The sequence below is a fragment of the Carcharodon carcharias genome, chromosome 16 (assembly GCF_017639515.1).
Source record: "Carcharodon carcharias isolate sCarCar2 chromosome 16, sCarCar2.pri, whole genome shotgun sequence".
NCBI classification, from domain to species: Eukaryota; Metazoa; Chordata; class Chondrichthyes; order Lamniformes; family Lamnidae; genus Carcharodon; species Carcharodon carcharias.
The window spans coordinates 25,925,679-25,950,155 of NC_054482.1; the positions used below are offsets into that span (position 1 = coordinate 25,925,679).

The window sequence follows — 24,477 nt, forward strand, 5'->3', positions numbered from 1 at the left end:
GGGGTGAGAGAGGTACAGAGCTCAAATTAGTCACCTACTCCTTTCAAAAGATGTCTGAAAAACTGGCAAATAAAAGCCCCGTCTTTGTCTGTATGTTAACACTCAAAACTGCTGAAAACGAAATCAACCAGGTGAAAACAATGGCATTAAAAGCCAAAGAATGCAGTGAGCCAACCTTCTACTTGGGCTCACAACTGTGCAGCCGAATGTTGAGTTTACAAAGCTTTGTAAAAGCATGTTGCACCTGTTAATTTTTCTCGCCTTGCTCAGCGCTTTATCAAAGAAGAAAGGTGGGGGAGAGATTTGAAGGGCTGGCAAGCAGACAAAAACTTGAGGAAAGTCAGAGTGACATTAAACTTCAGTATATTGTACAATGGACTAACCCTCAAAACCACACCCCCTTCTCACATGTGCACCTTCTGAAAAAAAAAAGTGCCCCATTCTCAATTATCTTCTGTGTGTCTCCCATGAACCTGAGCAATTGAACAGACATACAAGCTTATGCCAGGCTTCACCCTGTGTCTCCCATAGCTGGCCTTTGTAAAATGTGAAGGTCTCACAGAGAGCATCACAGAATCATCGAGTCATAGAGTTATTACGGCACAGGAGGAGGCAATTCCGCCCATCAAGTCCATTCTCGTTCCCTCGCTCTATTCCCATAGCCCTGCAAGTTTATTTCTCTCATGTCCATCCAATTTCCTTTGGAAATTATTGTCTCCACCTCCACGACCTTCATAGACAGCAAGTTCTAGGTCTGGAAATGGAGTTTTGTTTTCAAAGGGATAGACCCAATCATGGATGGTGGTACGTTCAAGACAGCAGGGCCATTAATAAAGCTTGCAGGATCCTGTACAACAGCAAGGAAATTATGCTAAGCATGAATAGATCACTGGTTAGGCCCCAGTAAGCATGTTGCGCCAGTTAATTTTTCTTGCCTTACTCAGGGAAATGCCACACCCTATGCTCAGCATGGCAGAGATCGGAACAGAGCAGAGTGGGGAAACTAAAGCTGCCTTCTCCTTAGTCAAGAGAAGGTTGAAACATCATCTCACACCATAGCCGGTGCCTTGGCGCTCAAATGTAATGTATCCATCGCTGTATTTTTAAAAAACCAATGTTAAGCTTTAAGTATTAAGTTGACCTGTTTAGCATCGGCAAGCATATGAAAGTTTTAATCTGTATAGGAATTCATATTTTTCGCCTCAGTCCCTTTCTCAGGGATCCTTACTTCCACCAAACACACGGTTGTGTGCGTAATATCACAGTCCTCATATGTAAAACCAGTCGTTAAGTAATGAAGTAAGCATTTCTGAAATAAACGCGGGACACCCTTATCATTATGGCTGTGCTTTGTCGATGAATGGGCACCTTGTGACCAACCGATCACAAAACAACCGAATATCCTGTCAGATGTGATAGTAGACCCATTAAAAGTATACAGGTCTCGCTGTTTCAACTCCAGCCTGCAGGCAGATAGCTGACCCTGGGGCGGGAGAGCAGAAAAGAAAAAATGAACACCAATCACTATTTAGCCACACCTACTAGAAGCTGCTTTCATCAGATGAGGGAAGAATTGGACTCGGTTGAGGCATTAAACACAAAGCAAACAACAAACCAACATATGACTGAAACCTGTGATTGCGGTTATAGCCCAGAGAGCTGTCACCACCCATGGAAACACAAACCACCAACAACTCCAAGCAAAAAAAAAAGGAAGAGCACTTGAAAATCCAAAGTTTAATCAAAAACATGGCTTGCAGGCTCTGAAGAAGAGTCATACGGACTCGAAACGTTAACCCTGTTTCTCTCTCCACAATTGCCATCAGACCTGCTGAGCTTTTCCAGCATTGTCTGCTTTTTATTTCAGGTTTCCAGCATCTGTATAATTTTACTTTAATTTTGGCTTGCAGGGGAGTGATGCTGGCTCAATATACCTTACAGCGCTCAGAGCCTACTTGGGAGGAGGAACAGCACAATTACATAGACAAATCAAATTATTTTATTGCATCACTAGCAAAATAATTAGACACCTACCTAACAAATATATTAAGTAACACGTACAGATAACATCATGGAAAACACAAGACAGGAATCTGACTGAACCTCCCAACACAAGTTTGACTAATAACACAGAAATTGTGGGAGACTGAAATTGAAAGAGGAGACAGGACGAGAAGTAGTGAAACAGCAAACAGATGGCAAGGTGCTAGACAGTGGACTGGGTGACTCAATCTGGTTCTCTGTGCTGAGAAGATTCTGGGCACTGCCTTCAGGCAAAGGTCATGCCAACATAACTCACATTACAACACCCATTGCTGCCCTTGGCTTAGAATTCTCAGAACTAAAGCAGCAAAAGAGCCTCATCAGGAGAAGAGAGGAAATCCAAATGTAGCACTTCAATAGGTGAGAAGTAACCTTTTAAAAAAAGCACACAGCCTTCAAGCATTTACTGCACTGAACATTTAGGGCTCTTACTTGGTAAAAGAAGAGTTAACACTAACCCGTAACTAGGAGCAACATTTTTAGCTACTGAATTATATACTTATCAAGTGTCACTTCTCTACACAGAGTCCTATTCTCTGTATTTGCATTCCTGTACTCCAAAATGCTCACAACCTGTTTCCTTCCTGCTCATGTCTGCCAGTTACCTGCTGTCATCACATTCCTTTACACTACACAGCACATCTGTTGAGAAATCTCTACCTGCACCAGCCCAATTCACCTTCCAGCACCACTCTCTCAGTCCATGAATAAACAATGAGCTGTGGAGCTGACACACCTTAACAGGTGCCAAATGCAAGAGACTCATAGAATCATTGTATGGTTACAGCAGAGCAGGGGGCTTGGCCTAAATAGCCAAGTGGTTATGGTACTGGGATTGTAACCCCAAGATCAAGAGTTCAAAACTCACAATGGCAAACTATGAAACAATGTAACTTCATCTGAATAGGAACAGATGGAAACGTGTTTGTACTCGAAAGAGTTACAGCAGAGCAGGAGGCCATTCAGCCACTTGTGGCTGTGCTGGCTCTCTGCAAGAGCAACTCAACTAGTACCACTCCCCTGCTCTTTCCCAATAACCCTTTTGAAAGTCACAACTGGCTCTGCCTCCACTACACACTCAGGCAGTGCATTCCAGATGCTAACCATTCATTGCATTACAAGGTTTTTCCTCACATTCTTTTGCCAATCACCTTAAATCTGTGTCCTCTGGTCCTCAATTCTTTTGCCAACAGGAGCAGTTTCCTATATCTACTGTCCTGACCTCTCAGAATTTTGAAAACCTCTATCAAATCAACTCTCAACATTCGCTATTCTAAGGAGAATAGCCCCTGCCTCCCCAATGTATTCTCATAACTGAAGGCCTTCATTCCTGGAACTGTTCTCATAAGTCTTTTCTATACCTTCTCTGATGCCTTCACACATTCCCTCAAGTGTGGCATCCACAATTGGACACAATACTCCAGGTTGATCATAACTTCTTGTTTTTGTTATTTAGGTACAACTTATAAAGTCCAGGATCCCACATGCCTTAATCTGCTGTGGCACTTTCAGCAATTTGTGCAAATACACCACATAGGAACATAGGGCTTAGGAACAGGAGTTAGCCATTCAAGCCTGCTCCACCATTCAATAAGATCATGGCTGATCTGGCTGTGGCCTCAACTCCTCTTTGTCAATAACGCTCCCCCCACACCCCCCATAACCCTTGACTCCCTTATCTAACTCACTCTTAAATATATTCAATGACCCAGCCTCCAATACTTTCTATGGAAGAGAATTCCGCATACTAACACCCCTTTGAGAGAAAAAAATTCTCATACCCATCTTAAACAGTAGACTTCTTAATCTTAAACTGTGTCCCCTGGTCTTTTGTCAAATAAGACAACCAAAACTGTACACAATATTCCAGATGTGGTCTCACCAAGGCCCTGTACAGCTGCTGTAAAAGTTGTACTTTTATATTCCATTCCCCTTGCAATAAACACCAACATTCCCTTTGCCTTACTAATCACTTACTGTACCTGCATACTAACTTTGTGAGAATCATATACTAGGATGCCCAGATCCCTCTGTACCGAGTTGTTCAATTTCGCAAGAGCAATCCCAGAAATGAAAGGCTTAACATATGAGGAACGTTTGAGGACTCTGGGTCTATACTCGATGGAGTTTAGAAGGATGAGGGGGGATCTGATTGAAACTTACAGAATACTGAAAGGCCTGGATAGAGTGGACGTGGGGAAGATGTTTCCATTAGTAGGAGAGACTAGGACCCGAGGGCACAGCCTCAGAGTAAAGGGAAGACCTTTTAGAACAGAGACGAGGAGAAACTTCTTTAGCCAGAGAGTGATGAATCTATGGAATTCATTGCCACAGAAGGCTGTGGAGGCCAGGTCATTGAGTGTATTAAGACCGAGATAGATAGGTTCTTGATTGGTAAGGGGATCAAAGGTTACGGGAAGAAGGCAGGAGAATGGGGTTGAGAAACTTATCAGCCATGATTGAATGGCGGAGCAGACTCGATGGGCCGAATGGCCTAATTTCTGCTCCTATGTCTTATGGTCTTCTCACCACCTAAATAGTATACTGTTTTTCTATTCTTCCTGCCAATGTAGGCAGTTCACATCTTCCCACGTTATATTCCATCTGCCAAATTTTTGCCCACTCACTTAACCTGCCCATATCCCTTTGCAGTCTCTCTACCTCCTCTTGACAACTCATTCTCCTCCCCATCTTGGTGTCTTCGGCAAATTTAGCTACCAGGCATTCGGTCCCTTCGTCCAGATCCCTCTGCATCCCTTTGTTAATTATGTCTTTTAAGTTGCCTCTCCTACTTCTTCCTACCAAAATGGACCTCTTGAAACTTTTCTGCACTAAATTTCATCTGCCATTTGTCCACCCATTTCACCAGTTATCGTCTTAAAGTCTATCACTATCCCCTACACAGTTCACTATACTTCCAAGTTTTGTGTCTTTGGCAAATTTTGAAATTGTGCCCTGCACACCCAAATCAAGATATTTAATACAGATCAAGAAAAACACTGTTCCTAGTACTGACCCCTGGGAAACCCCTCTTATATACCTTCCTCCAGGCCAAAAACAACCATTCACCTCTGCATTCTGTTTCCTGTCACTTAACCAACTTCATATCCATATTGCCATGGAATATTCCATGGAATTTGACTTTGCTCACATGCTGGTTTTGTGGTACTTTGACAAACATGTTTTATAAGTTGATCTACGCCATATCAGACACATACCCTCACTAACCATCTGGTGTACCTTATCAAAAAAATTCAAGCAAGTTAGTTAAACACAACTTGGCTTTAACAAATCCATGTTGGTTTTCCTTATAAACCACATTTGTCTAAGTGTTGGTTAATTTTGCCTCGGATTATCTTTTCTAAAAGCTTTCCCACCACTGAGTTAAATTGACTGCCCTATTGTTGCCAAACTTATGATTATACTTTTTTTGAACTGCAATTCTCCAGTCCTCTGGCGCCAATCCTTCATCTAAAGAGGATTGGAAGATTAAGGCCAGTGCTTCTACAATTTCCACCCTTACTTCGCTCAGTTTCGTTGGATAAGTTTGATCTGGTCTTGGTGATTAACCAATTTCAAGTACTTGCAGCATTTGTAATGCCTCCTCTTCATCAATTTTTAACCGATTCTATGTCTCAACTACTTCCTCTTTCACTATGACTTCAATGGCATCTTCTACCTTGGTAAAAACAGATGCAAAGTACTCATTTGGTACCTCGGTCATGCTCCCTGCCTCAATGTGCAAATCCCCTTTTTGGTCCCGAATCAACCCCAGGCCTCATTTTACTACCCTTTCATAAGCCTAGAGCAATTTTTCGGATTCCCTTTAAATGTTAGCTGCCACTCTCTTCTCTTACTAGCTTTTTCATTCCTCCCCTGAACTTTCTATATTCAGCTTGGCTCTCACTTGGTATTATTTCTACCTGACATGCACACCCTTCTTGCTTCATCTCACCATCTCTTTTGTCATTCAGGGAGCCTTGGCTTGGTTGGTCCCATCTTTTTCCCCTTGTAAGAAATGTGCCTCCACTGTACCCAAACCATCACTTTAAATGCAGCTCATTGTTCTGTTACAGTTCGCTTGCTAATCTTTGATCCTAATTACCTGGGTTAGATCCATTCTTATCCCATTGAATCTGGCCCTCACCCAATTAAATGTTTTTTACTCCAGATTGCTTATCTTTTCCATATCTAACCCAAACCTTATGACACTATAATCACTCTGCCCCAAATGTACCTCTACTGACAAGTGATCCACTTGACCCACCTCATTTCCAAGAACCAGATCCAGCAACCCTTCCTTCCTTTTAGGCTTGGAAACTAGGCTAATCAAGAAAAGTTTTCCTGAGCACACTTTAGAAACTCTCATCTCTTTACATTATTATGATCACATAGTTGATATTATGATAATTAAAGTCACTTATTCTACCTACTTTTATAGTTTTTGCACCTGTGTAATTTCCTTGCAAATTTGTTCCTCTATATCTTTCCCACAAGCCTATCGAATATACCCAATGGTGTATTGGCACCTCTTTTGCTTCTTAGATTTCCCAAATATATTCTGTCCCCGGCCCCTCTGGGACATCCTTTCTCCACAGGACTAATATTCTCCTTAATCAATTCAGCCACCCTTCTTCCCTTCCTTAACTATCCTCAATAGCCTTGTATCCAGGAATATTTAATGCACAATTTTGCCCTTTTTTGAGGCAGGATGTCACATCATATTTCCTGTCAGCTACCTGAGCCTGCAGCTCACCAGTGTTATTTACCTCACTCTGTGCATTCACAGTCATGCAGTGTAAACCTAATTTAGGCCATATCACAGTTCCTTTTACCTTCACCCCTCCTTATTAACTATTTCATACTCTTGTGCTGCTTCTTCCAATTCTTTCTGCACCTTATTTTTCCTCTCCTACGTTGCATCCTTGTTCTCATCCTGCTGCCATCCAAGTTTAAACCTCCCTAACAGCACTAGGAAAGGGCATTTGTTCCAGCTCTTTTGATCAGCAACCCATCTGGACTGTACAAGTCACAACTCCCCCAGAACTGATCCCAGTATTTCTTTTAATTCATTCTTGGGAAGAGCACCATTGCTGTCCATCCCTAATTGCCCTCAAGAAGGTGGTGATTGGCTGCTGCAATCCATGTGATGCAGGTACATCCACAGTGCTGCTCGGGAGGGAGTTCCAGGATTTTGAGCCAGTGACAGTGAAGGAACGGCAATATAGTTACAAGTCAAGATGATGTGTGGCTTGGAGGGGAACTTGCAGGTGGCAGTGTTCCCATGCATCAGCTGCCCTATTCTTTCTAGGCGGTAGAGGTCACGGGTTTAGAAGCTGCTGTTGAAGAAGCCTTGGTGAGTTGCTGCAGTGCATCTTGTAGATGGTACACACTGCTGCTACTGTGCATAGTTAGTGGAGGGAGTGAATGTTGAAGGTATTGGATGGGGTGCCAATCAAGCGGGATGTTTGTCCTGGATGGTGTCAAGCTTCTGGAGTGCTGCTGGAGCTGCACTCATCCAGGCAAGTGGAGAATATTCCATCACACTCCTGACTTGCACCTTGTAAATGGTGGACAGGCCTTGGGAATTCGGAAGAACGTTACTTGCTGCAGAATTTCCAGCCTCTGACCTGCTTTTGTATCCACAGTATTTATATGGCTAGTCCAGTTCAATTTCTGGTCAATGGCAACCCCCAGGACTTTGATAGGGGGGGAATTCAGTGATGGTAATGGCATTGAACGTCAAGGGGATTGTCCCAGCAATCTAAAGCCTTCCCTCCTGTATCATCTGTCCAGTTATGCATTCAATTGTTCTATCCTCCTATTTCTATATTCACTTGTGCGTGCACCAAGAGTAATGCTAATTACTACCTTTGAAGTCCTGCTTGCGAGTATCTTTGCCACCCCCTTACAATATGCCTGCAGTGCCCCATTCTTTTTTCTACTTATGTTGTTGGTACCGATATGGACCACAACCACCAGCCGTTCACCCTCCCAACTCAAGAGTGCTCTATAGTCACTCAATGACATCTTGATCCTAGCACCAAGGAGGCAACATACTATCTCGGATTCATGTCTATGGCCGCAGCAACACCTCACTGTTGCGCAGCACAATCCGTTATTGTCACTAAAATAAAGGCAAAAAGCTATGGATGCTGCAAATAAAAACAGGAAGTGCTGGGGAAACTCAGCAAGTCAAGCAACATCTGTGAAGCAAGAGCAAGTCCTTGTCCTTTGTTGTCACTATTGTTTTCCCAATCTTCCTCCTGTTCCAACAAAAGGATAGCTCAGCCCCAAAGCTCAGAGATAGTTTATTAAAAAAAGCAACCAGTTCAGCTCATCTCCGAATGCTTATACATCAATTTAGAAACCTTTTCAATCACTCCACCCAAACAACTCTTCACAAACTTGCAACTCTTCAAAGTTAACCATTCCTGGCTTGTGGTCAATAGAAGTCTGTCACCACCCTTGGGAAAGGTAGTGGAAGGACTGAAAACAGTTACACCCACAAAGTCGGGAGCATTGCAGTTTGTGCAGTATGGTTAAAATAAAGTGCAAATTAAATCCACATTGACAGTATTTAACATGACAATATGATTTATAAATCGAGTGCGGAAAAAAAAAATCACACTGTAAATCATGGGTGCTGGGCAGAGTTTATATGTTGTACCTACATGAAGATGGCACAGGAAATAGATTCAACAACATTCTCCCATGCACTCAACCCCATTCCGGCAACCAGCTCAGTCAGTTTCCACTGAGTTTCCTGAGCAGGTGCATGTCTGTCTATGATATATCTTCACACAGTTGCCCAAGGTTTATTTTCTAACTTCCCGAACTACAGAACGACTGGGTGAAATAGTGCACCTCCGAGACTAGGTACTGATTTCAAGTCAGACTCATGAGATGAAAGTACCCTCTTCGCTCGCTATCCCTCTTTCTCAACCAGCTTCGCAACCCCTGTGTGGGATGAGCTTGGACAGTTTCAAACCAGCCGTTAATGGGTCAAAGCCTACATGGGCCTTGGGTTGAGGACGCCACAAAGAAAGAAACAGGAAAGTGAATAAAGGGGTAAAGGGGTATATAAAAATGAACTGATGGAGGTCCACTCAGTGTCACTGTAGCCTGGAACAGTGCCATTATAACTTCATTCACAAAACAGAGTGAGTGTACTAGGTTTCATTAACCTTGCAAATACCTCAAGGTCTTTTTTTTCTGGTCCATCATGTTTGAGATTAACAGTTTAATCAGCATGGTACTGGACTGCAGCCAGAAGAGTCAAACAATGACAAGTCACTTATCTTCAAGGCACTCATGGCCACCTCTTGCAATGTTGGTTTCTATGATGTATGAACGATTGTCTGACTTTGCACAAATCACTTAAAATAACCTACTCAAATATTTCTCCTCGCCCCAATAACTGCAGTGACTACCACAATTGCAGCAATACAGATAACTGTGCAAGCCAATGAACAATCCAACTACATAACATATACAAACGTAGACCCTCAAATGCATTAACAAGCGTAAATGCTGGGTTGAGGGCTTGAACCAGAATTAAACACAAAATTCAGCAAAAGAAACATTAACATAACTAGATAAGAATCAAAAATTAACAACTGCATCAAATGTTGCAACAACATGGCTGGTGTGAAGGACAACAAAAGTATATCCCAACTTTAGGCAGTCCCTTCAGGAGTAGCCCCAATCTCCTAAGTGTTTAAAAGAAAGACCCACTTAAACCATCAAGCTCATTCCCTCCAATATGCATCACCATGGCCTTTCCAAACAATGAACATGCATGTGTTAACATTCCAATTTCCTCCACATAGTGCTACACAACTTATTAACCCATACAGAAAGTTATCCCAAAATTCTCTAATCTCAATTCTAGGCTGTTGCTCATCCAGATTCTTCCATTTAGAAGAAACTTTGATGAAAACGCCTAGAGCCAACTAGAGTCACCCCTGAGGTCATGAATGGTGCTATACGAATACAAGCTCTTTATGTCTTTCAATTTGTTCTTGAATTTAGAAACAGCAATTCTAACACAATTTAACAATTTGGAAACTTCTAAAAGGATTTTTTGTTGATTTTACCTCTCGATGTGGTTGTGAGCAAAATGAAGATAACTTTTCAGGATTTACATATTCACGTTATAAAATCCAGAGATTGGCCCTGCTCCAATTTCTTCCACTGAACTCATGCCTTTTCCAATGTCAAAGTCAATTGCCCACAGCAAAAATCAAGAAAGAAACAATAAAATTAAAAACATTTGGTCCACAAACTCAACAGAACGTACTCACTGTACCTCATGCACACAGGTGGCTTGTGAAACACCTGCACAGGTAACTCCTTGCATCAGAGCACAGCACATTGAAATGCACTAGTTTTGAAATGCCCTGACTAATCTAGGCCACCATGACCAAGAGATTTGTCAAAGCTCTCTCCAGCAGATTTTTGTTTTTAACATTTAAAGAGAGCTGGAGAAAGAAAAGAATGCACCAGCTTGCGAAGGTATCATTGCTGCTTATTTTACCACTATGTTCTCAGGTGGCGCGTGCAATTCTGAGTGGCCAGGAGTGACTTATTCTCCAGATAGCACTGTAAACAGTCAATTGAAAGGAAGAATTTGCATTTATAACACTCTCCCATCATCTGGGTTTCCTGAAGTGTGATATAGCCAACAAAGGGCCGAAGTCTCCAAACGCTGAATTCTCCAAAAGAGGACGTCAGAAACATGGCCACTGTAAAAGACAAACCTCAGCATTCTCCCCACCCTCTGAAAAATAAACAAGACGCAGCATCTCAGGTGCTAAAAAAGCCACAAAAATTAAACATTGAGCACGGTTCCTGCACAGAGAAACACCAAGTGTGTCACATACACACCCTGTGGCTTGTTGGACTAAAAATATTACAATAGCAAAGAGGAGCTTCAGCAGCAAGTGGGATAAAATTGTCCCCCAAAGTGGAAAAATCCAAGGTAAGGGTAGAAGAAAAGTTCTGTTTTGTTAAACTTTCCCATCGGAAAGTAGGATTTAAAGAACTCAATCACTAATTACTTTTAGCAATCTCTACTACACACAGATGTGCTTCCACATCTTTCATTCCTCTGCATGAAATAAACAGAAACTCCCTCGGGCACCGAAAGGAACAGCTAAAAGCATTTCAGCACCAGGCCCTTGGCCAAGGCGTAGCCACATAGTAAATAAGATTATCATTGCATCAATTCCTCGGAGATATGTAGGACTGCAAGCACCAGCCACCCTGTCATAATGCTCAGTCCCCATGACGACCGTGTGCAGCCTGTACGCCCATGCTCAATGCCCTGGCTATGGCAGCACTCCAGAACAAAGACTCACTGAACTGTTTCTAACAAGGCACTGCAGGGCCGCACTACAGATTAGCAGTGAGGCGGAAGGGGCCAGCGATACTTTCAGCGCTGCCAGTCACGTGATCTTCACGCCACCCACTCCTCCTCTGGCAGTCAGAAGATTTAATTTTTTTTAAAAAAAATAAAATAAAATCCAGCCGGCCTAACTTTTCTCCCCTCCAGCAGGTGTTGATTCGCTCTCAAAAGACAGTCACAGTACAGGTCCACAAATTTCTATCCTTTCATGCGAAAGTAAGGAATGCATAACTGATTTGCCAGGAAAGGTTCTGATCAGATTAGGAATTCTGTAAACTCTAAATATATATTCTGCAATCCTCTTTTACCATACGAGAGCGAGAACGAGAGCTCAACTTGGAAAATGAGCTTATTTCTTCAAGGTGACTTTTTGGCAGTGTGTAAACTACAATGTACATTCAGCTTCTTTACACATCGAAACCTACACACACATTTCTGCTTTCATCCATAACTTTACACTATACCAACAAGTGAGGTGGTGTGTTTGGGCCACTGGCATTCTAGATAAATTGCATGTAGGCTGCTCCTTTGAAATTGTGTGCCTGGCCTGCATTTTACCTAAAATATATCAGAGTGTACGTTAAATAAATGATGATCTAGTTTCTCACCCCAGAGTCAGAAGGTTATGCGTTAAAGTCTCACTCAAGGCTTGACCAAATGTAAGTCTAGGGGGACACTCCTACTGCAGTTCTGAAGAAGTGCTGCATTGTCAGAGGTTCCGATGAGATATCAAACTTAGGTCCTATCTGCCCTCTGACGTGGAGGTAAAGAAAAATTGCAAGGCACTATTTCAAAAGGACAACACAGGAGTTATCCTGGACAATATTTATTCCTCAGACAACATTGAAGAAACAGATTATCTGGCCATTATCTCGTTGTTTGTGGGAGCTTGCTGTTGGATAATTGGCTGCCCCATTTCCTATAAACAACAGTGACTATTGTCATGAAGCTATTAATGTATATATTAGTGGAAAATATTTTTCTTTTAAAATAGATCTTTATAGTCTGTGGGTGTGTCTTAATTGGACTAAAGGCAGCTAGTCTGGGTGCTTTGATGAATACTAGTCTTGAGATGCAAACAGAGAAGTAGAGGTACATTTGCATTTTGTTAAATAGAGCATTCCACTAGTGGGGTGAGACCTGGCACCAACTAGCAGAGGCCAAGCAATATGTTTATATTACTAATAAAAACTATTTTTCTGAACTCAGCATTAATAAGATAGGTTTATATTGTAATTACAATTCCATCTCAGAATAACCGAGGAAGGAAATTAACTTTGTCATCAAGAGGTGGAGTTCAAAGAGGCTAGCGATACAATGGGAATTTACATTTAATGAGATTTGCTGGATATAACCGATAGCAGTTTTCATGTGTGCAGAGCAGAGGCAATGTAGGATCAAAGCAGGTGTAGGCCTACAACTGTCTCCACAGGAACCAAAGTGAAAAAGAACCTCATTTTGAATTCAAATGGTGGAAATGCTTTGCCTGGTGTTTGGTTAAGTCTATGGGTTGCTGTTACCTTAATGGGAGATTAGTTTGGGAATTTGTTAAAAGTTATGATAGTAGTAATTTGTAGCCATATGTATATATTTAACTTGTAAATTAATAAAATGTCTCATTTAGTTTAATATAAAATCTCTCGAGAGCTGGTGATCTGATTCCTGAATTTAGAGTTGCATCTCAAACATAGCATTTAAAAATATAGAACAAAAATCTAGGTTGTGACAGTTGTTTAAAGTTTCCCTCTGGAATTTTTAAATAACTCAGCTTTACCAACTGCTTGGTCATAACACCTCTTCAAAAGTATATTATTGGCTGTGTCGCACTTTGGGACATCCTGAGGTTGTGAAAGGTGCTATGTAAATGCAAGTTTGTTCTATAAAGAGTCTGCATTTTAGGGGGTCTGCATCAGATGGTGAAGTTCAAATCGAGTGACATCCATTTCAAGTACTGAAGCACTGCTTCATTTCTCTTGCCACTGCTCTTTCCAGTCTTGGCGGTGTTCTACGCTGTGGTGCTTTGCCCTAATTTCGCAAGGAAACATAAAAAAAGCTTTTTTTTTTTAAAATGCTGTTTCCTCCAACAGATGTGCCCTGTCTGCTGCTGGCTGACTGTTACCAAAGCGAGACACACAATGTTGTAAGTCACCACCTTCCTCTGACCCAATTTGTAACAGAACAGCCGTGTCCTGGAATAATCTTATCTATAAGACCATAAACCCAAGAGCAGCCAAGTTCCCTCGCTGCATGATGATACATTAAGTAAATCAATTCTCCAAATCTTGTTGGGGGCCATTTCACTCCGTCTATCACTTGCTGCTTCTGCTGTTTGGCATGCAAGTAGTCCTGTGTTGTAGCATCACCAGGCTGACACCTCATTTTTAGGTATGCCTAGTGCTGTTCCTGGCAATCCCTCCTGCTCTCTTCATCGAACCAGGGTTGATGGTAATGGCAGAGTGAGGGACATGCCAGGCTATGAGGTTACAGATGGTGGACAAATATAATTCTGATGTAGGGTCGCCAACTTGGACTGAACATATTCCAGGAGATGTCGGTTGAAGTGATGTCACGAAAGCCAGCGGTGTGGTGTGTGCAGGTTCTAGGTTTCAGTTGGCTGAACGAACAGAGATACATAAATACAAATCCAGGCTTAGCACCTCTTACTGCTGTCATGCACAATTATTGGGGCAAGAGGGGTATTGGAAACTTCGGCATCAAGAAAATCTCAAACTCAACTGAACTGCTACCTATCCTCTGTCAGAGCTGTATCAAGCTGCTACTGTCACCCTTTACCTGAACTTCTGGTATTGCACTTGACAAGTCATGTCACCGTGGAAGGCTTTCTTTGGCCATGGAGACATTGATGCTGATTCCACATAACCAGGAGACTCCTGGCCATTGCAGGAAAGTTAGAAAGCTATGCTGATGGCTCAAGGTGCCTCATGGGTGCCCAGTTTTGAGCTAATAGATCTGTTCTGAATCCAACCCATTTAGCAGTGTTTCCGAAATGCACTTTTTATAGGTCTGACCCTAATTTTTAGACCATGACCCCAGTCCTAAACTCCTAAACCAGCAGAAATAGATTCTCTCTATCTACCCTATGTGTTCCCCTTCATATCTTAAAAACAAACAAAACATTCTAACACTAAATTCCAGGAAATGCAACCCCAGTTTTTGTCAACTCCCCTTTGAATTTAACCTTTGAAATCCAGGTATCATTCTGTTTTTCTCCCTTCAAGGCCAATATATTCTTCCCAGGTTATCTTGGAGTACTGTGAGCAGTCCTGGACAAGTGTTGTCTAACCAGGGCTTTGTATAGCTGAAGCATAACTTTTAACTCCTTGCTTTCTAGATCTCTAGATATAAAGGCCACAATTCCCTTAGCCTTTTTGATTATTTCCTGTACCTGCCCCTGACATTTTAGTGGTCTTATTTGGGCCCCCCCAGTTTCTTTGCCTTCCGAATATGGAAGTACACCAGCATGCTTGCCCTGTTGAATCAGCGTTGATTCCGCTGGCTGGGTCATGTGAACCAAATGGACAACTGAGGCATGCTCTATGGCTAGCTTGCTATCGGCACGAGACCAACAGGTCACCCACATCTGAGATACAAGGATGTCTGCAAGCGAGACCTTGAGCTGACTGAGATTGGAGTCAATGCATGGGAAGTCCTTGCTGCTGACTGGAGTGCCTGGAAACAAGCTGTGAGGAAAGGTTTGGTAAAAGCAGAGGACTGAAGAAACGAGAGCCTGCCGGAAGGAAAAAAAAATGAGACGACCTCGGGCTAATGCTATTTATCTGTGCCAGCTACAGAAGGGACTGCCACTCATGAATCAGCCTCAACAGCCACAACAAGTGATGTTCAATACAGGAGTGACGTACACTCTGGGAGCAGTCCATCGTCTCCCAACACAGATCAAGGCCCCCAAGTTTCTTTGGATCTCTACTGTTGAGAGCTTTTAACCATTTAGAAAGTGCCCTGTTCTATCCTTCGTAGGTCCAAAGTAAATAACTTCACATCTGCCTGCACTGAATGCTTTTGTTAAAATATTGTCCATTCCATTAATCTATCGATATCTTTTTGTAATTTTATACTTACAAAGAGATATTGATATAGGGAATAGACAACATTTTAACAAAAGCATTCACTGCTTACAATATAACTATGTAATCAGCAAATTTGATTATGTGGAATCCACCATCTGAACATAAAAGTTGCACTTTCGAAAGTCACTCAAGTCTCGGCTTAGCTTTCACGAAGAGATGCAAAGTCTGGCTTTTTCTGGCCCAGGAAAGCAAATGCAAGTTGAATTAATTTTCATGGAGAACTATTTTTCTGAACTCAGCATTAGTAAGATAGGTTTATATTGTAATTACAATCCCATCTCGGAATAACCAAGGAAGGAAATTAACTTTTTCATCAACATCAATCCCACCTTGTGCAGCATGCCCCTTGGCAAGAAAAGGACTGCAGTATATTCCACTTCCTACCATCAACAGTCAATGAGAACGGTATTCACCCCAATGACAACTGTTATCCTCCCACAGCATTGCTGCTTGCAATTTTTTTTCTCTCAAAGGCACAAGATGACCCATTTCACTGGGCCTGCCTATTTTTTTCACTGCGCTTGATTTATCATAATTACTCTGCTCACAAGTCCTCCACAATTCTCTTCAAAACAGTCACCATTTCTCTCTCCCCCTCCATCCTTCTCTTGAATAACCATTTTCCCAGCCAGATAATGCCTCGCTCCCTAATCTCAAACCTTCAGACAGGTCTTAATCTCAGTCCCTATGCAAAATAAAAAGTTTTGCAATTATATAGCACCTTTCGCAGATTGAGCAGGTCCCAAAGTGCTTTCCGGCTATTTGAGCAGTTTTGAAGCGCAGACAGTCTTGCCATGTCGGAAACGCACAAGTTATGGGGATCAATAAAAGATGATCTCTGCCTCACTGCTCTCTGGCCCAGTTCTTCTGCATGCATCCCATGTCAGTCAATAAAACATCTTATATATGTGGTTTTAAGGTGCCACATTAAACACAGTCAGCAAAGCATGCAGGTACCAGGCAAATCCACAGAATTTGCATATTTAAAAGTCACTTGGGTGCTTGTCACACGATGCAAGCCATCAATTCTTAACTGAAAATGTGGCGGCACAGGTTATAGGCTGGCAAATAGAACAAAAAAAGCCACCCGAGGAAAGCACCAAGATAGTGCAGAAACATGGGCCACATTTAAAAGGATAAACAAAGTTTAGAACTGCTGAGTAGCAATGCTGAACCCAAGTGCAGACCATGAACAACATACAGGCTAAGTATGCAAGAATGACAGGGGAGGAAAAATCCTGAAACAGACAAGACGACAACTTGATACAGCATCTTTAATGTAATAAAGTGATCCAAGGTGCTTCATAGAGGCATTATAAAACAAACAAAAAAGGCAAACACTGCAGGTGCTGGAAATCTGAAATAAAAGCAGGAATTGCTGGTAATACTCAGCAAGTCAGGCAGCAGCTGTTAAGAAAAACAGAGTTAACATTCAAGGTTGATGAAACATTAACTCTTTTCCTCCCCACAGATGCTGTTAACTTGCCGAATGTTCCAAGAATTTTCTGGTTTTATTCCATTACAGGAGATATGACACCGAACCACATATGGAGATACCATGGCAGATGATCAAATCTTGGGTCAAAGAGGTAGGTTTTAAGGAGTGTCTAAATGGAGGAAAGTGAGGTAGAGAGGCTGACAGGTTTAGGAGGAGAATTTCAGGGCATAGGGCCCAGGCATCTGAAGGCACAACCAAAGGTGCAGCGATTAAAATTGGGATGCTCACGAGGCAGGAATTAAATGAGTGCAAATATCGTCAAGGGTCATAGGGCGGGAAGATATTGGAGTTAGGGAGGAGTCAGTCAAGAATGGATCAACAGGTGACAATTGTCAAAATTCTGTTCTGAATTTAGCAATAATTTAACTTTCTTCTACCTACAGAGTTTCCAGGAAACAATATTGTCATCAGTTATTTACTGGCACTAATTTCTTAAACAGTCACGCCATCACGTTGTTGTAAAACGAAGTCAGACAGGCTCAAGAAACCTTAGGCCACCACTTGCATAACCATGTAATTGTGCTGTTATCAAAGAGGTACAGAGCACAGCTGCTGCAAGGTCTTCCAGACCTGTTTCAATTTAGTTATGTTCTTTTATGTTTGAAAGATTAAACTGTTTCTTCATTAAAAAAAGTGATAGCAATAGTTTGTGTGAAACTCTAGATCGTGGGAATCAGTCACAGACTCATCTTACCAGTCAGGTAAACAATTACACAAACCTCTCAATATCCCAGACACTTCACTGAAAATCGACTTCCATCTTTTTAATGTTACAGCTTGTAAAGTGACTTTAAACAGCACACAAGCTTCTTGCAGGAGCTTCCATATCAACAGTTAAGGGTTCCTCAGATAATCTGATGCTTCCGCACAAAGACAGTTCTTAATCTTTGCTGGGATCTTCATAGGAGAAAACTGCTGCAAGGAAAATGCAGCAATGTGTCACCCTTTCAAGTGTACCTCAATTCAGCTAGTTCAGCTGGACCAGTAATCTGTCAAGAGACTAGAAACAGGATGCACGTACAAGACCTCTTGGCTTAGTTACAATTGTGTGCAATAGTGAACAAACTTGTTAGTGTGGGAGGCTCCTTACAAATACAGCTCAGGGAGAACCCATGTCCAAACTTGTGAAAGACCATGGCAGTTACCTGAAAAGGATACAGAAGCACTAGACACAAGGTGCAAAATATATTCACAAGGATGATGCAAGAACCGAGAGGGTATAGCCGTTAGTAAACATTGAACAGGCTAAAGTTCTTTTCTCTATAATGGCGGCGGCTGTGGGGTGACCTGGTTTATTGAAGTTATGAAAGGATTTTATACATTAGACAGAGAAGATGCTTTGACTCCTGTTAGGGAGTTCAGGGTTGGTGGCAGTCCAAAACAAGTGTCCATAAATATACAATGTTCACTAATAAATCCAATAAGAATTCAGGCAAAATCCTCTTTTTGCAGACAGTGGTTAGAATGTGAAATTCGCTGCCAGAGGGAGAAGTTGATCAAACTAGCATGGATGAATTTCATTTGAAGCTAGATAAGTACATGAGGAGAAAGCTATATAAGGAAATGGAGATGGAGCTGGATGAAGTACAGTGGGAGGAGACGCAAATGGAGCATTAACACTGGCACAGACAAGTTAAGCCGAATGGCCAGTTTCTCTGCTCTAAGTTCTATGTCAAGAAAACTAGTGTCATCATTAACACACAGTAAAAGCAACATGCCTGTAAATCAACAAATAGAGAAAAATGCAAGAACATGATGGTAAATAAATTGGAAGGTATCCTTTGGAGATTCACGAAGATCATCTTTCCCCTAGCCTCCGAGCTTGGGAACTCAGTAGGACAAGTCTTGCACCAGAAGGAAAGTTTGGGAGAGGAAATACTGTGAAGAGGTTGTAAAGTTGTTGGAAAAAAGAGCATGGAAGCAAACCAGAGTCCAGGGAACAGCAGTTCTTTTGATCATAGGCATGCTGTACGGGGCTCTTGGCCAGCACTGTTGCAGATCATTTTGTCAAATAAAATCCGATGAGGCATTCAATAAAAAAAACTGTCCAAGTGTGACATCTGAGCAACAAAACTCTTTTTAATATCCAACAGTAGGAAGAAAAAATATTTCTTTTTAATTTCACACAGAAATGAAGGATTGTATTGTCTTTATCTGAATAAACTCATGTGGATGAATGTGCTGAGCTCCTCTGGTAACCCCCTCTGCAGCACAGCGAGCTTATTGTTTTACTCAATTATGGCAACACTCAGTCCTTCAAGGTCAGGCGATTAGTGCAGTGAGAGCCATTTTTAATTAAAACCAAAAATCACAATCTCTTCAATGTGCACTTTGGAACAAAATGCCTTTTATATCAATGAGAAAAAAAAGCTACAAAATAAAACAAAGCTACATTTCCTCAAGGAAGATCCTGGTAGGGGAACAGTAATGGAGCTTTGTAGTTTTTCCAGTATTAGTGCTGCACCTCCGTGTGGTCACGTTCTCAATTCTCATCACTGGCCCTTACTGATCAATCAAGGGGAAGCAGAGGGAGTGATAGGGATGGGATCTCCAATGAAAAATTTGCTGTCAAGAGAGGCCAGATAAGGGTGCAGGTTAAAATTCCCAACCGCCATCATTATCAAATAGTTTGATGGCAATTACAGCCCAAGGCCATGTGCATATCGATCACTTTGAATGGAGGAGTTGTTCAGGGGGATGAAATGGACTCTTACTACCACCATGCAATTCATTACAATTCTTCTTCATTCCCATGCCACACATGAAACATGCCCAATGGGTGATGAATCATTCACAATTTAAAAACTGAACCCATTCATCGAGTTTCTCAGCAGATGGGACCAAGCCCTCGACCTCTACAGATAAATGGACAAGGGCAGCAGGTGCAAGGGAACACCACTATCTGCAAGTTCCCCTCCAAGCCACACACCATCTTGACTTAGACCAACATCATCATTCTTTCACTGCCACTGGGCCAAAATCCTGGAATGCCCTCCTCAACAGCACTGAGGGTGTACCCACACCATATCAGCTGTGGCAGTTCGTCATCACCTTCTCAAGGGCAATTAGAAGTGGACCGACCCAGTAGTGCTCACATCCGAGGAACATATAAAAAATAAAACTTAAAAGCATTTTGCAACAACAATCTGCTCCTCACCAATTCTGCAGTGCTCAATGACATGAACATGGATATTAATCATAAACCATCTCTCACTCCACTCCAACTCAATACCAGAAACAAATCTCCAAGTATTATTATACATTTTGCCAAAAAAAGAAAAAACAATTCTTAAAACCCACTCAAACCTTGCTATCAAGACAGGAGAAAATGTGGTCAAGCCTTTTTTTAAATCATTCACAGGACATGGGAGTCACTGGCTGGGCCATCATTTATTGCCCATCCCTAGTTGCCCTTGAGAAGGTGGTGATGAGCTGCCTTCTTAACTGCTGCAGTCCATGTGGTGTAGGTACACCCACAGTGCTTTTAGTAAGGGAGTTCCAGGATTTTGACCCAGCAACAGTGAAAGAAAGGCAATATATTTCCAAGCCAGGATGGTGAGTGGCTTGGAGGGGGACTTTCGGGGTGGTGGTGTTCCCATGTGTCTGCTGCCCTTGTCCTTCTAGATGACAGCGGTCGTTGGTTGAAAGGTGTAATCTAAGGTGCCTTGGCAAGTTACTGCAGTGCATCTTGTAGATGATACACACTACTGCTATTGTTCATTGGTAGTAGAGGGAGTGAATGCTAAATCAAGTGGGCTGCTTTGTCCTGGATGGTGTCAAGCTTCTTGAATGTTGTTGGAGTTGCACTCATCCAGGCAAGTGGAGAGTATTCCATTACAGTCCTGACTTGTGCCTTGCTGATGGTGGGCAGGCTTTGAGAGTCAGGAAGTGAGTTACTCGTCAGACAATTCCTAGTCTCTGCTCTTGTCGCCACAGCATTTATATGGTTAGTCCAGTTCAGTTTCTGGTCATTGGTAACTCTCAGGATGTTGATAGTGGGGGATTCAGCGATGGTTAGATTCTCTTTTGTTGGAGACAAATCATTGCCTGGCACTTGTGTGGCACCAATGTTACTTGCCACTTGTCAGCCCAAGCATGGATATTGTCCAAGTCTTGCTGCATTTGCCCCATGGACTGCTTCAGTATCTGAGGAGTCACAAATGGTGAACATTGTGCATTCAACAGCGAACATCCCCACTTTTGACTGCATGATGGAAGGAAAGATGATCATTGATGAAGCAGTTGAAGATGGTTGAGCCTAGGACACTACCCTGAGGAACTCCTGCAGTGATGTCCTGGAGCTGAGATGATTGATCTCCAACCACCACAACCACCTTTCTTTGTGTGAGGTATGACTCCAACCAGCGGAGTTTTCCCCCTGATTTCCAATGACTCCAATTTTGCTTGGGCTCCTTGATGCCACATTCTGTCAAATGCTGCCATAATGTCCAGGGCAGTCACCCTCACTTCACCTCTGGAGTTCAGCTCTTTTGTCCATGTTTGAACTGAGGCTGTAATGGGTCAGGAGCTGAGTGCCCCTGGCAGAACCCAAACAGAGCATCAGTGAGCAGGTTATTGTTAAGCAAGTGCTGCTTGATAGCACTGTTGATGATCCCTTCCATCACTTTACTGAGCTGAGTACCCCTAATGCAAGACATAGCAAGCTGTGAACCCAGCCTGAACAGTCTGGGTGAAGGATGAACCAATGGAAGTAATTTAGTCAGAGTTAGCAAGATACTACCCAATCTGCTTCAAGCCCACACTGGTTGTCTTCATCTAACATTTCCTAGGTCACAAAAGGACAGTATCATCACCAAGGCATTTAGTTTTGTGTAACTGACAGGCTATACTGGCAAACCAAAGGCAGGATATGTGAAAGAGCCCATTAACTGTGTTCTGAACAACTCAGATATGTCGCTAAAAGATGGCTGAAAACTGTTGTGTGCCGTACAAAGTTACTGGTAGAATATGAATAATTGAATCAAGGTTGAAATCTTCTTGGCTCACATCCTGATTTATACCTTTTTTTTATTAAAAAAGCTTTCAGCACAAGACAAAAGCTCAAAACCACATCAATCATATTACGTATGTTGCTGGTAAAGCATGCTCTCCAACCCGCTTATCCTCAGTTAGGAGGAATATTGCCAGCTGTAAGGAGATATCAACATGACCATTAACACCCAGTATTTGAGATGAGGTGGAGTTGTGCACACTGCACATCTCAAACTTCAGGCTTCCAAAGGAGTCTTATGGCCCCCAGTGAAAATGGAACAAAAATCCCTTCCGTAAACAGAACCTTAAACGTGAACAACAGCAAAGTTTGTGGGTATATTACAAATAAGATTCCTGCTTGGTTCTTCTCCAAGACTTGACAATTAATACTCATTCATCTCAGCAATCCTAAGTAGCAAATGTTTTAGTTTGGTTTCACAGGGTAGACTCTGAGGCGACCTAGTCAGGCAATTTTATTATACATAATGGGCAGCTTTCAAATCACACACTGTTCCCATAATAGCTTGTTCTCAAAACTCCACTACCTCATCACCATTTTGACCTCTAGACAACGTTGGCACTATTATCCTAAAAAGAATAATCACTTTCCTCGGTGAAACTACTGTTGGTCAGTTTGCCTCAGCTCCCATAACCCACCGAGACATTTAATCGATATGTCATTCAATGATTGTCACTAAACCCTCTCCCAATAACAAGTCTCATCTGGACTATTTATTGACATTATTTCCTTCGTACAGCACTGCTCCTCCCCATACCAGTAAAGGAAAGTCTCCTCAATTTGTGCCAATTTTCCAGCACTGCTTACGCCAAGGACCTTTTATATGAGAGTAGTGCAGCTAACAGCAGACATATTGTTTTTGTTAAAAAACACATTCTCAGGAAGTGGCATCAACATCGAGGCCAGCATTGATTGCTCATCTCTAGTTTCCTTTGATATGAGCTGGTGTCTTGCGAAGGAAGCCATTTCGTGGAGCAGTTAAGAGCCAATCACATTGATACAAGACTGGAGTCACTTATCGATCCAATTAGATAAGTATAACAGGTTTTCATTCCTTAGCAGACATTAGGTGAATGATAACCCAGCAGCTTCATGGTCACTTCTACTAGTACCAACTTGATTGTGTTCCTCTCCTGCCGTTGGCTGCACGCTCAAATATGAATAGCTGTGAACCAAATGTTTATCGTGCAGAATGCCATTCAGTTCATCGCATCTGTGCTGGATCTCAAACAGCATTCCAATTTAGTCACATTCCCCACCCCTGTCAATATCCCCTTTCGACCTTTTCATACAAATATTTGCCCACTTCCCTTTCAAAGGTCATAATGGATTTTGCTTCCACCACTCAAGTCTTCAATAAATTTCACTAAGTCTTCCAAAACACTCAGAGTGAAAACACCCAGTACTCATTTCCCATGCTAAAACCTGACTATGTAATTGGGAGATGGAACTTCGCTGTTGAAAGAGCAATCACTCTCCCAAGACAAGAGCCATGAAATCTGCTACGTTAAAACATATTTTCAATATGGGTGTATCCTACCTCTACAATTGTGTTTTGGTGGGGGTTGGGGGACCACCAGGTCTCCCAGGGTAAAACATCCAGTACTCATTTTGCATGACAGAGAAAGAGACAGAGAAAGAGACAGAGAAAGAGACAGAGAAAGAGACAGAGAAAGAGACAGAGAAAGAGACAGAGAAAGAGACAGAGAAAGGGACAGAGAAAGGGACACAGAGAGGGACACAGAGAGGGACACAGAGAGGGACACAGAGAGGGACACAGAGAGGGACACAGAGAGGGACACAGAGAGGGACACAGAGACAGAGAGAGAGAGGGACACAGAGACAGAGAGAGAGAGGGACACAGAGACAGAGAGAGAGAGGGACACAGAGACAGAGAGACACAGAGGGTTGGGTGGGGGGGGGGGGGCTGAAATTTGTTAATGCACAAGGTTGTTGTGACTTGAATGGTGGAGGCAGAATCCACCACAGTCTTTGCAAGGGAAAAGGAAAACTTGAAAGGGAACACTGACAGGTGTGGGGAATGGGACCAAATTGGAATGCTCTGAGGGCTAGCACAGATGCGATGGGCTGAATGGGATTCTTCTGTGCTGAAACTTTTTGGTTCACAGCTATTTGTGAAACTTTCAGTGTGACTGTACTGACTGGTCTGTTGAGTAACTTCCCTTGTTGCTGTGCCATGTCTTAGGGCATAGGGTCCACTCTGTGTACAGAAGGTTATATAAACACCAAGTTCTTCAGTCAACACCGACCTGATATTTCCTAGCAAACAGCAAAAAGTGTCGTGATACAAAGCATCCTAGCTATACACATTATTCAAACTTCAATGCGGGAACATGTCCTCAAATGTGTTAATGGGAGCACAGCTCTATTTCAACTAGATGGATTATCC

At 42.3% G+C, this 24,477-nt stretch overlaps 1 protein-coding gene across 1 annotated transcript in view; it reads right to left on the bottom strand.

Annotated features, from left to right (window-relative positions):
• Positions 1-24,477, bottom strand: part of LOC121288880 (neurogenic locus notch homolog protein 2-like) — a 163,299-nt gene that overhangs the window by 97,306 nt on the left and 41,516 nt on the right. The gene's annotated exons all lie outside the window — the stretch shown is intronic.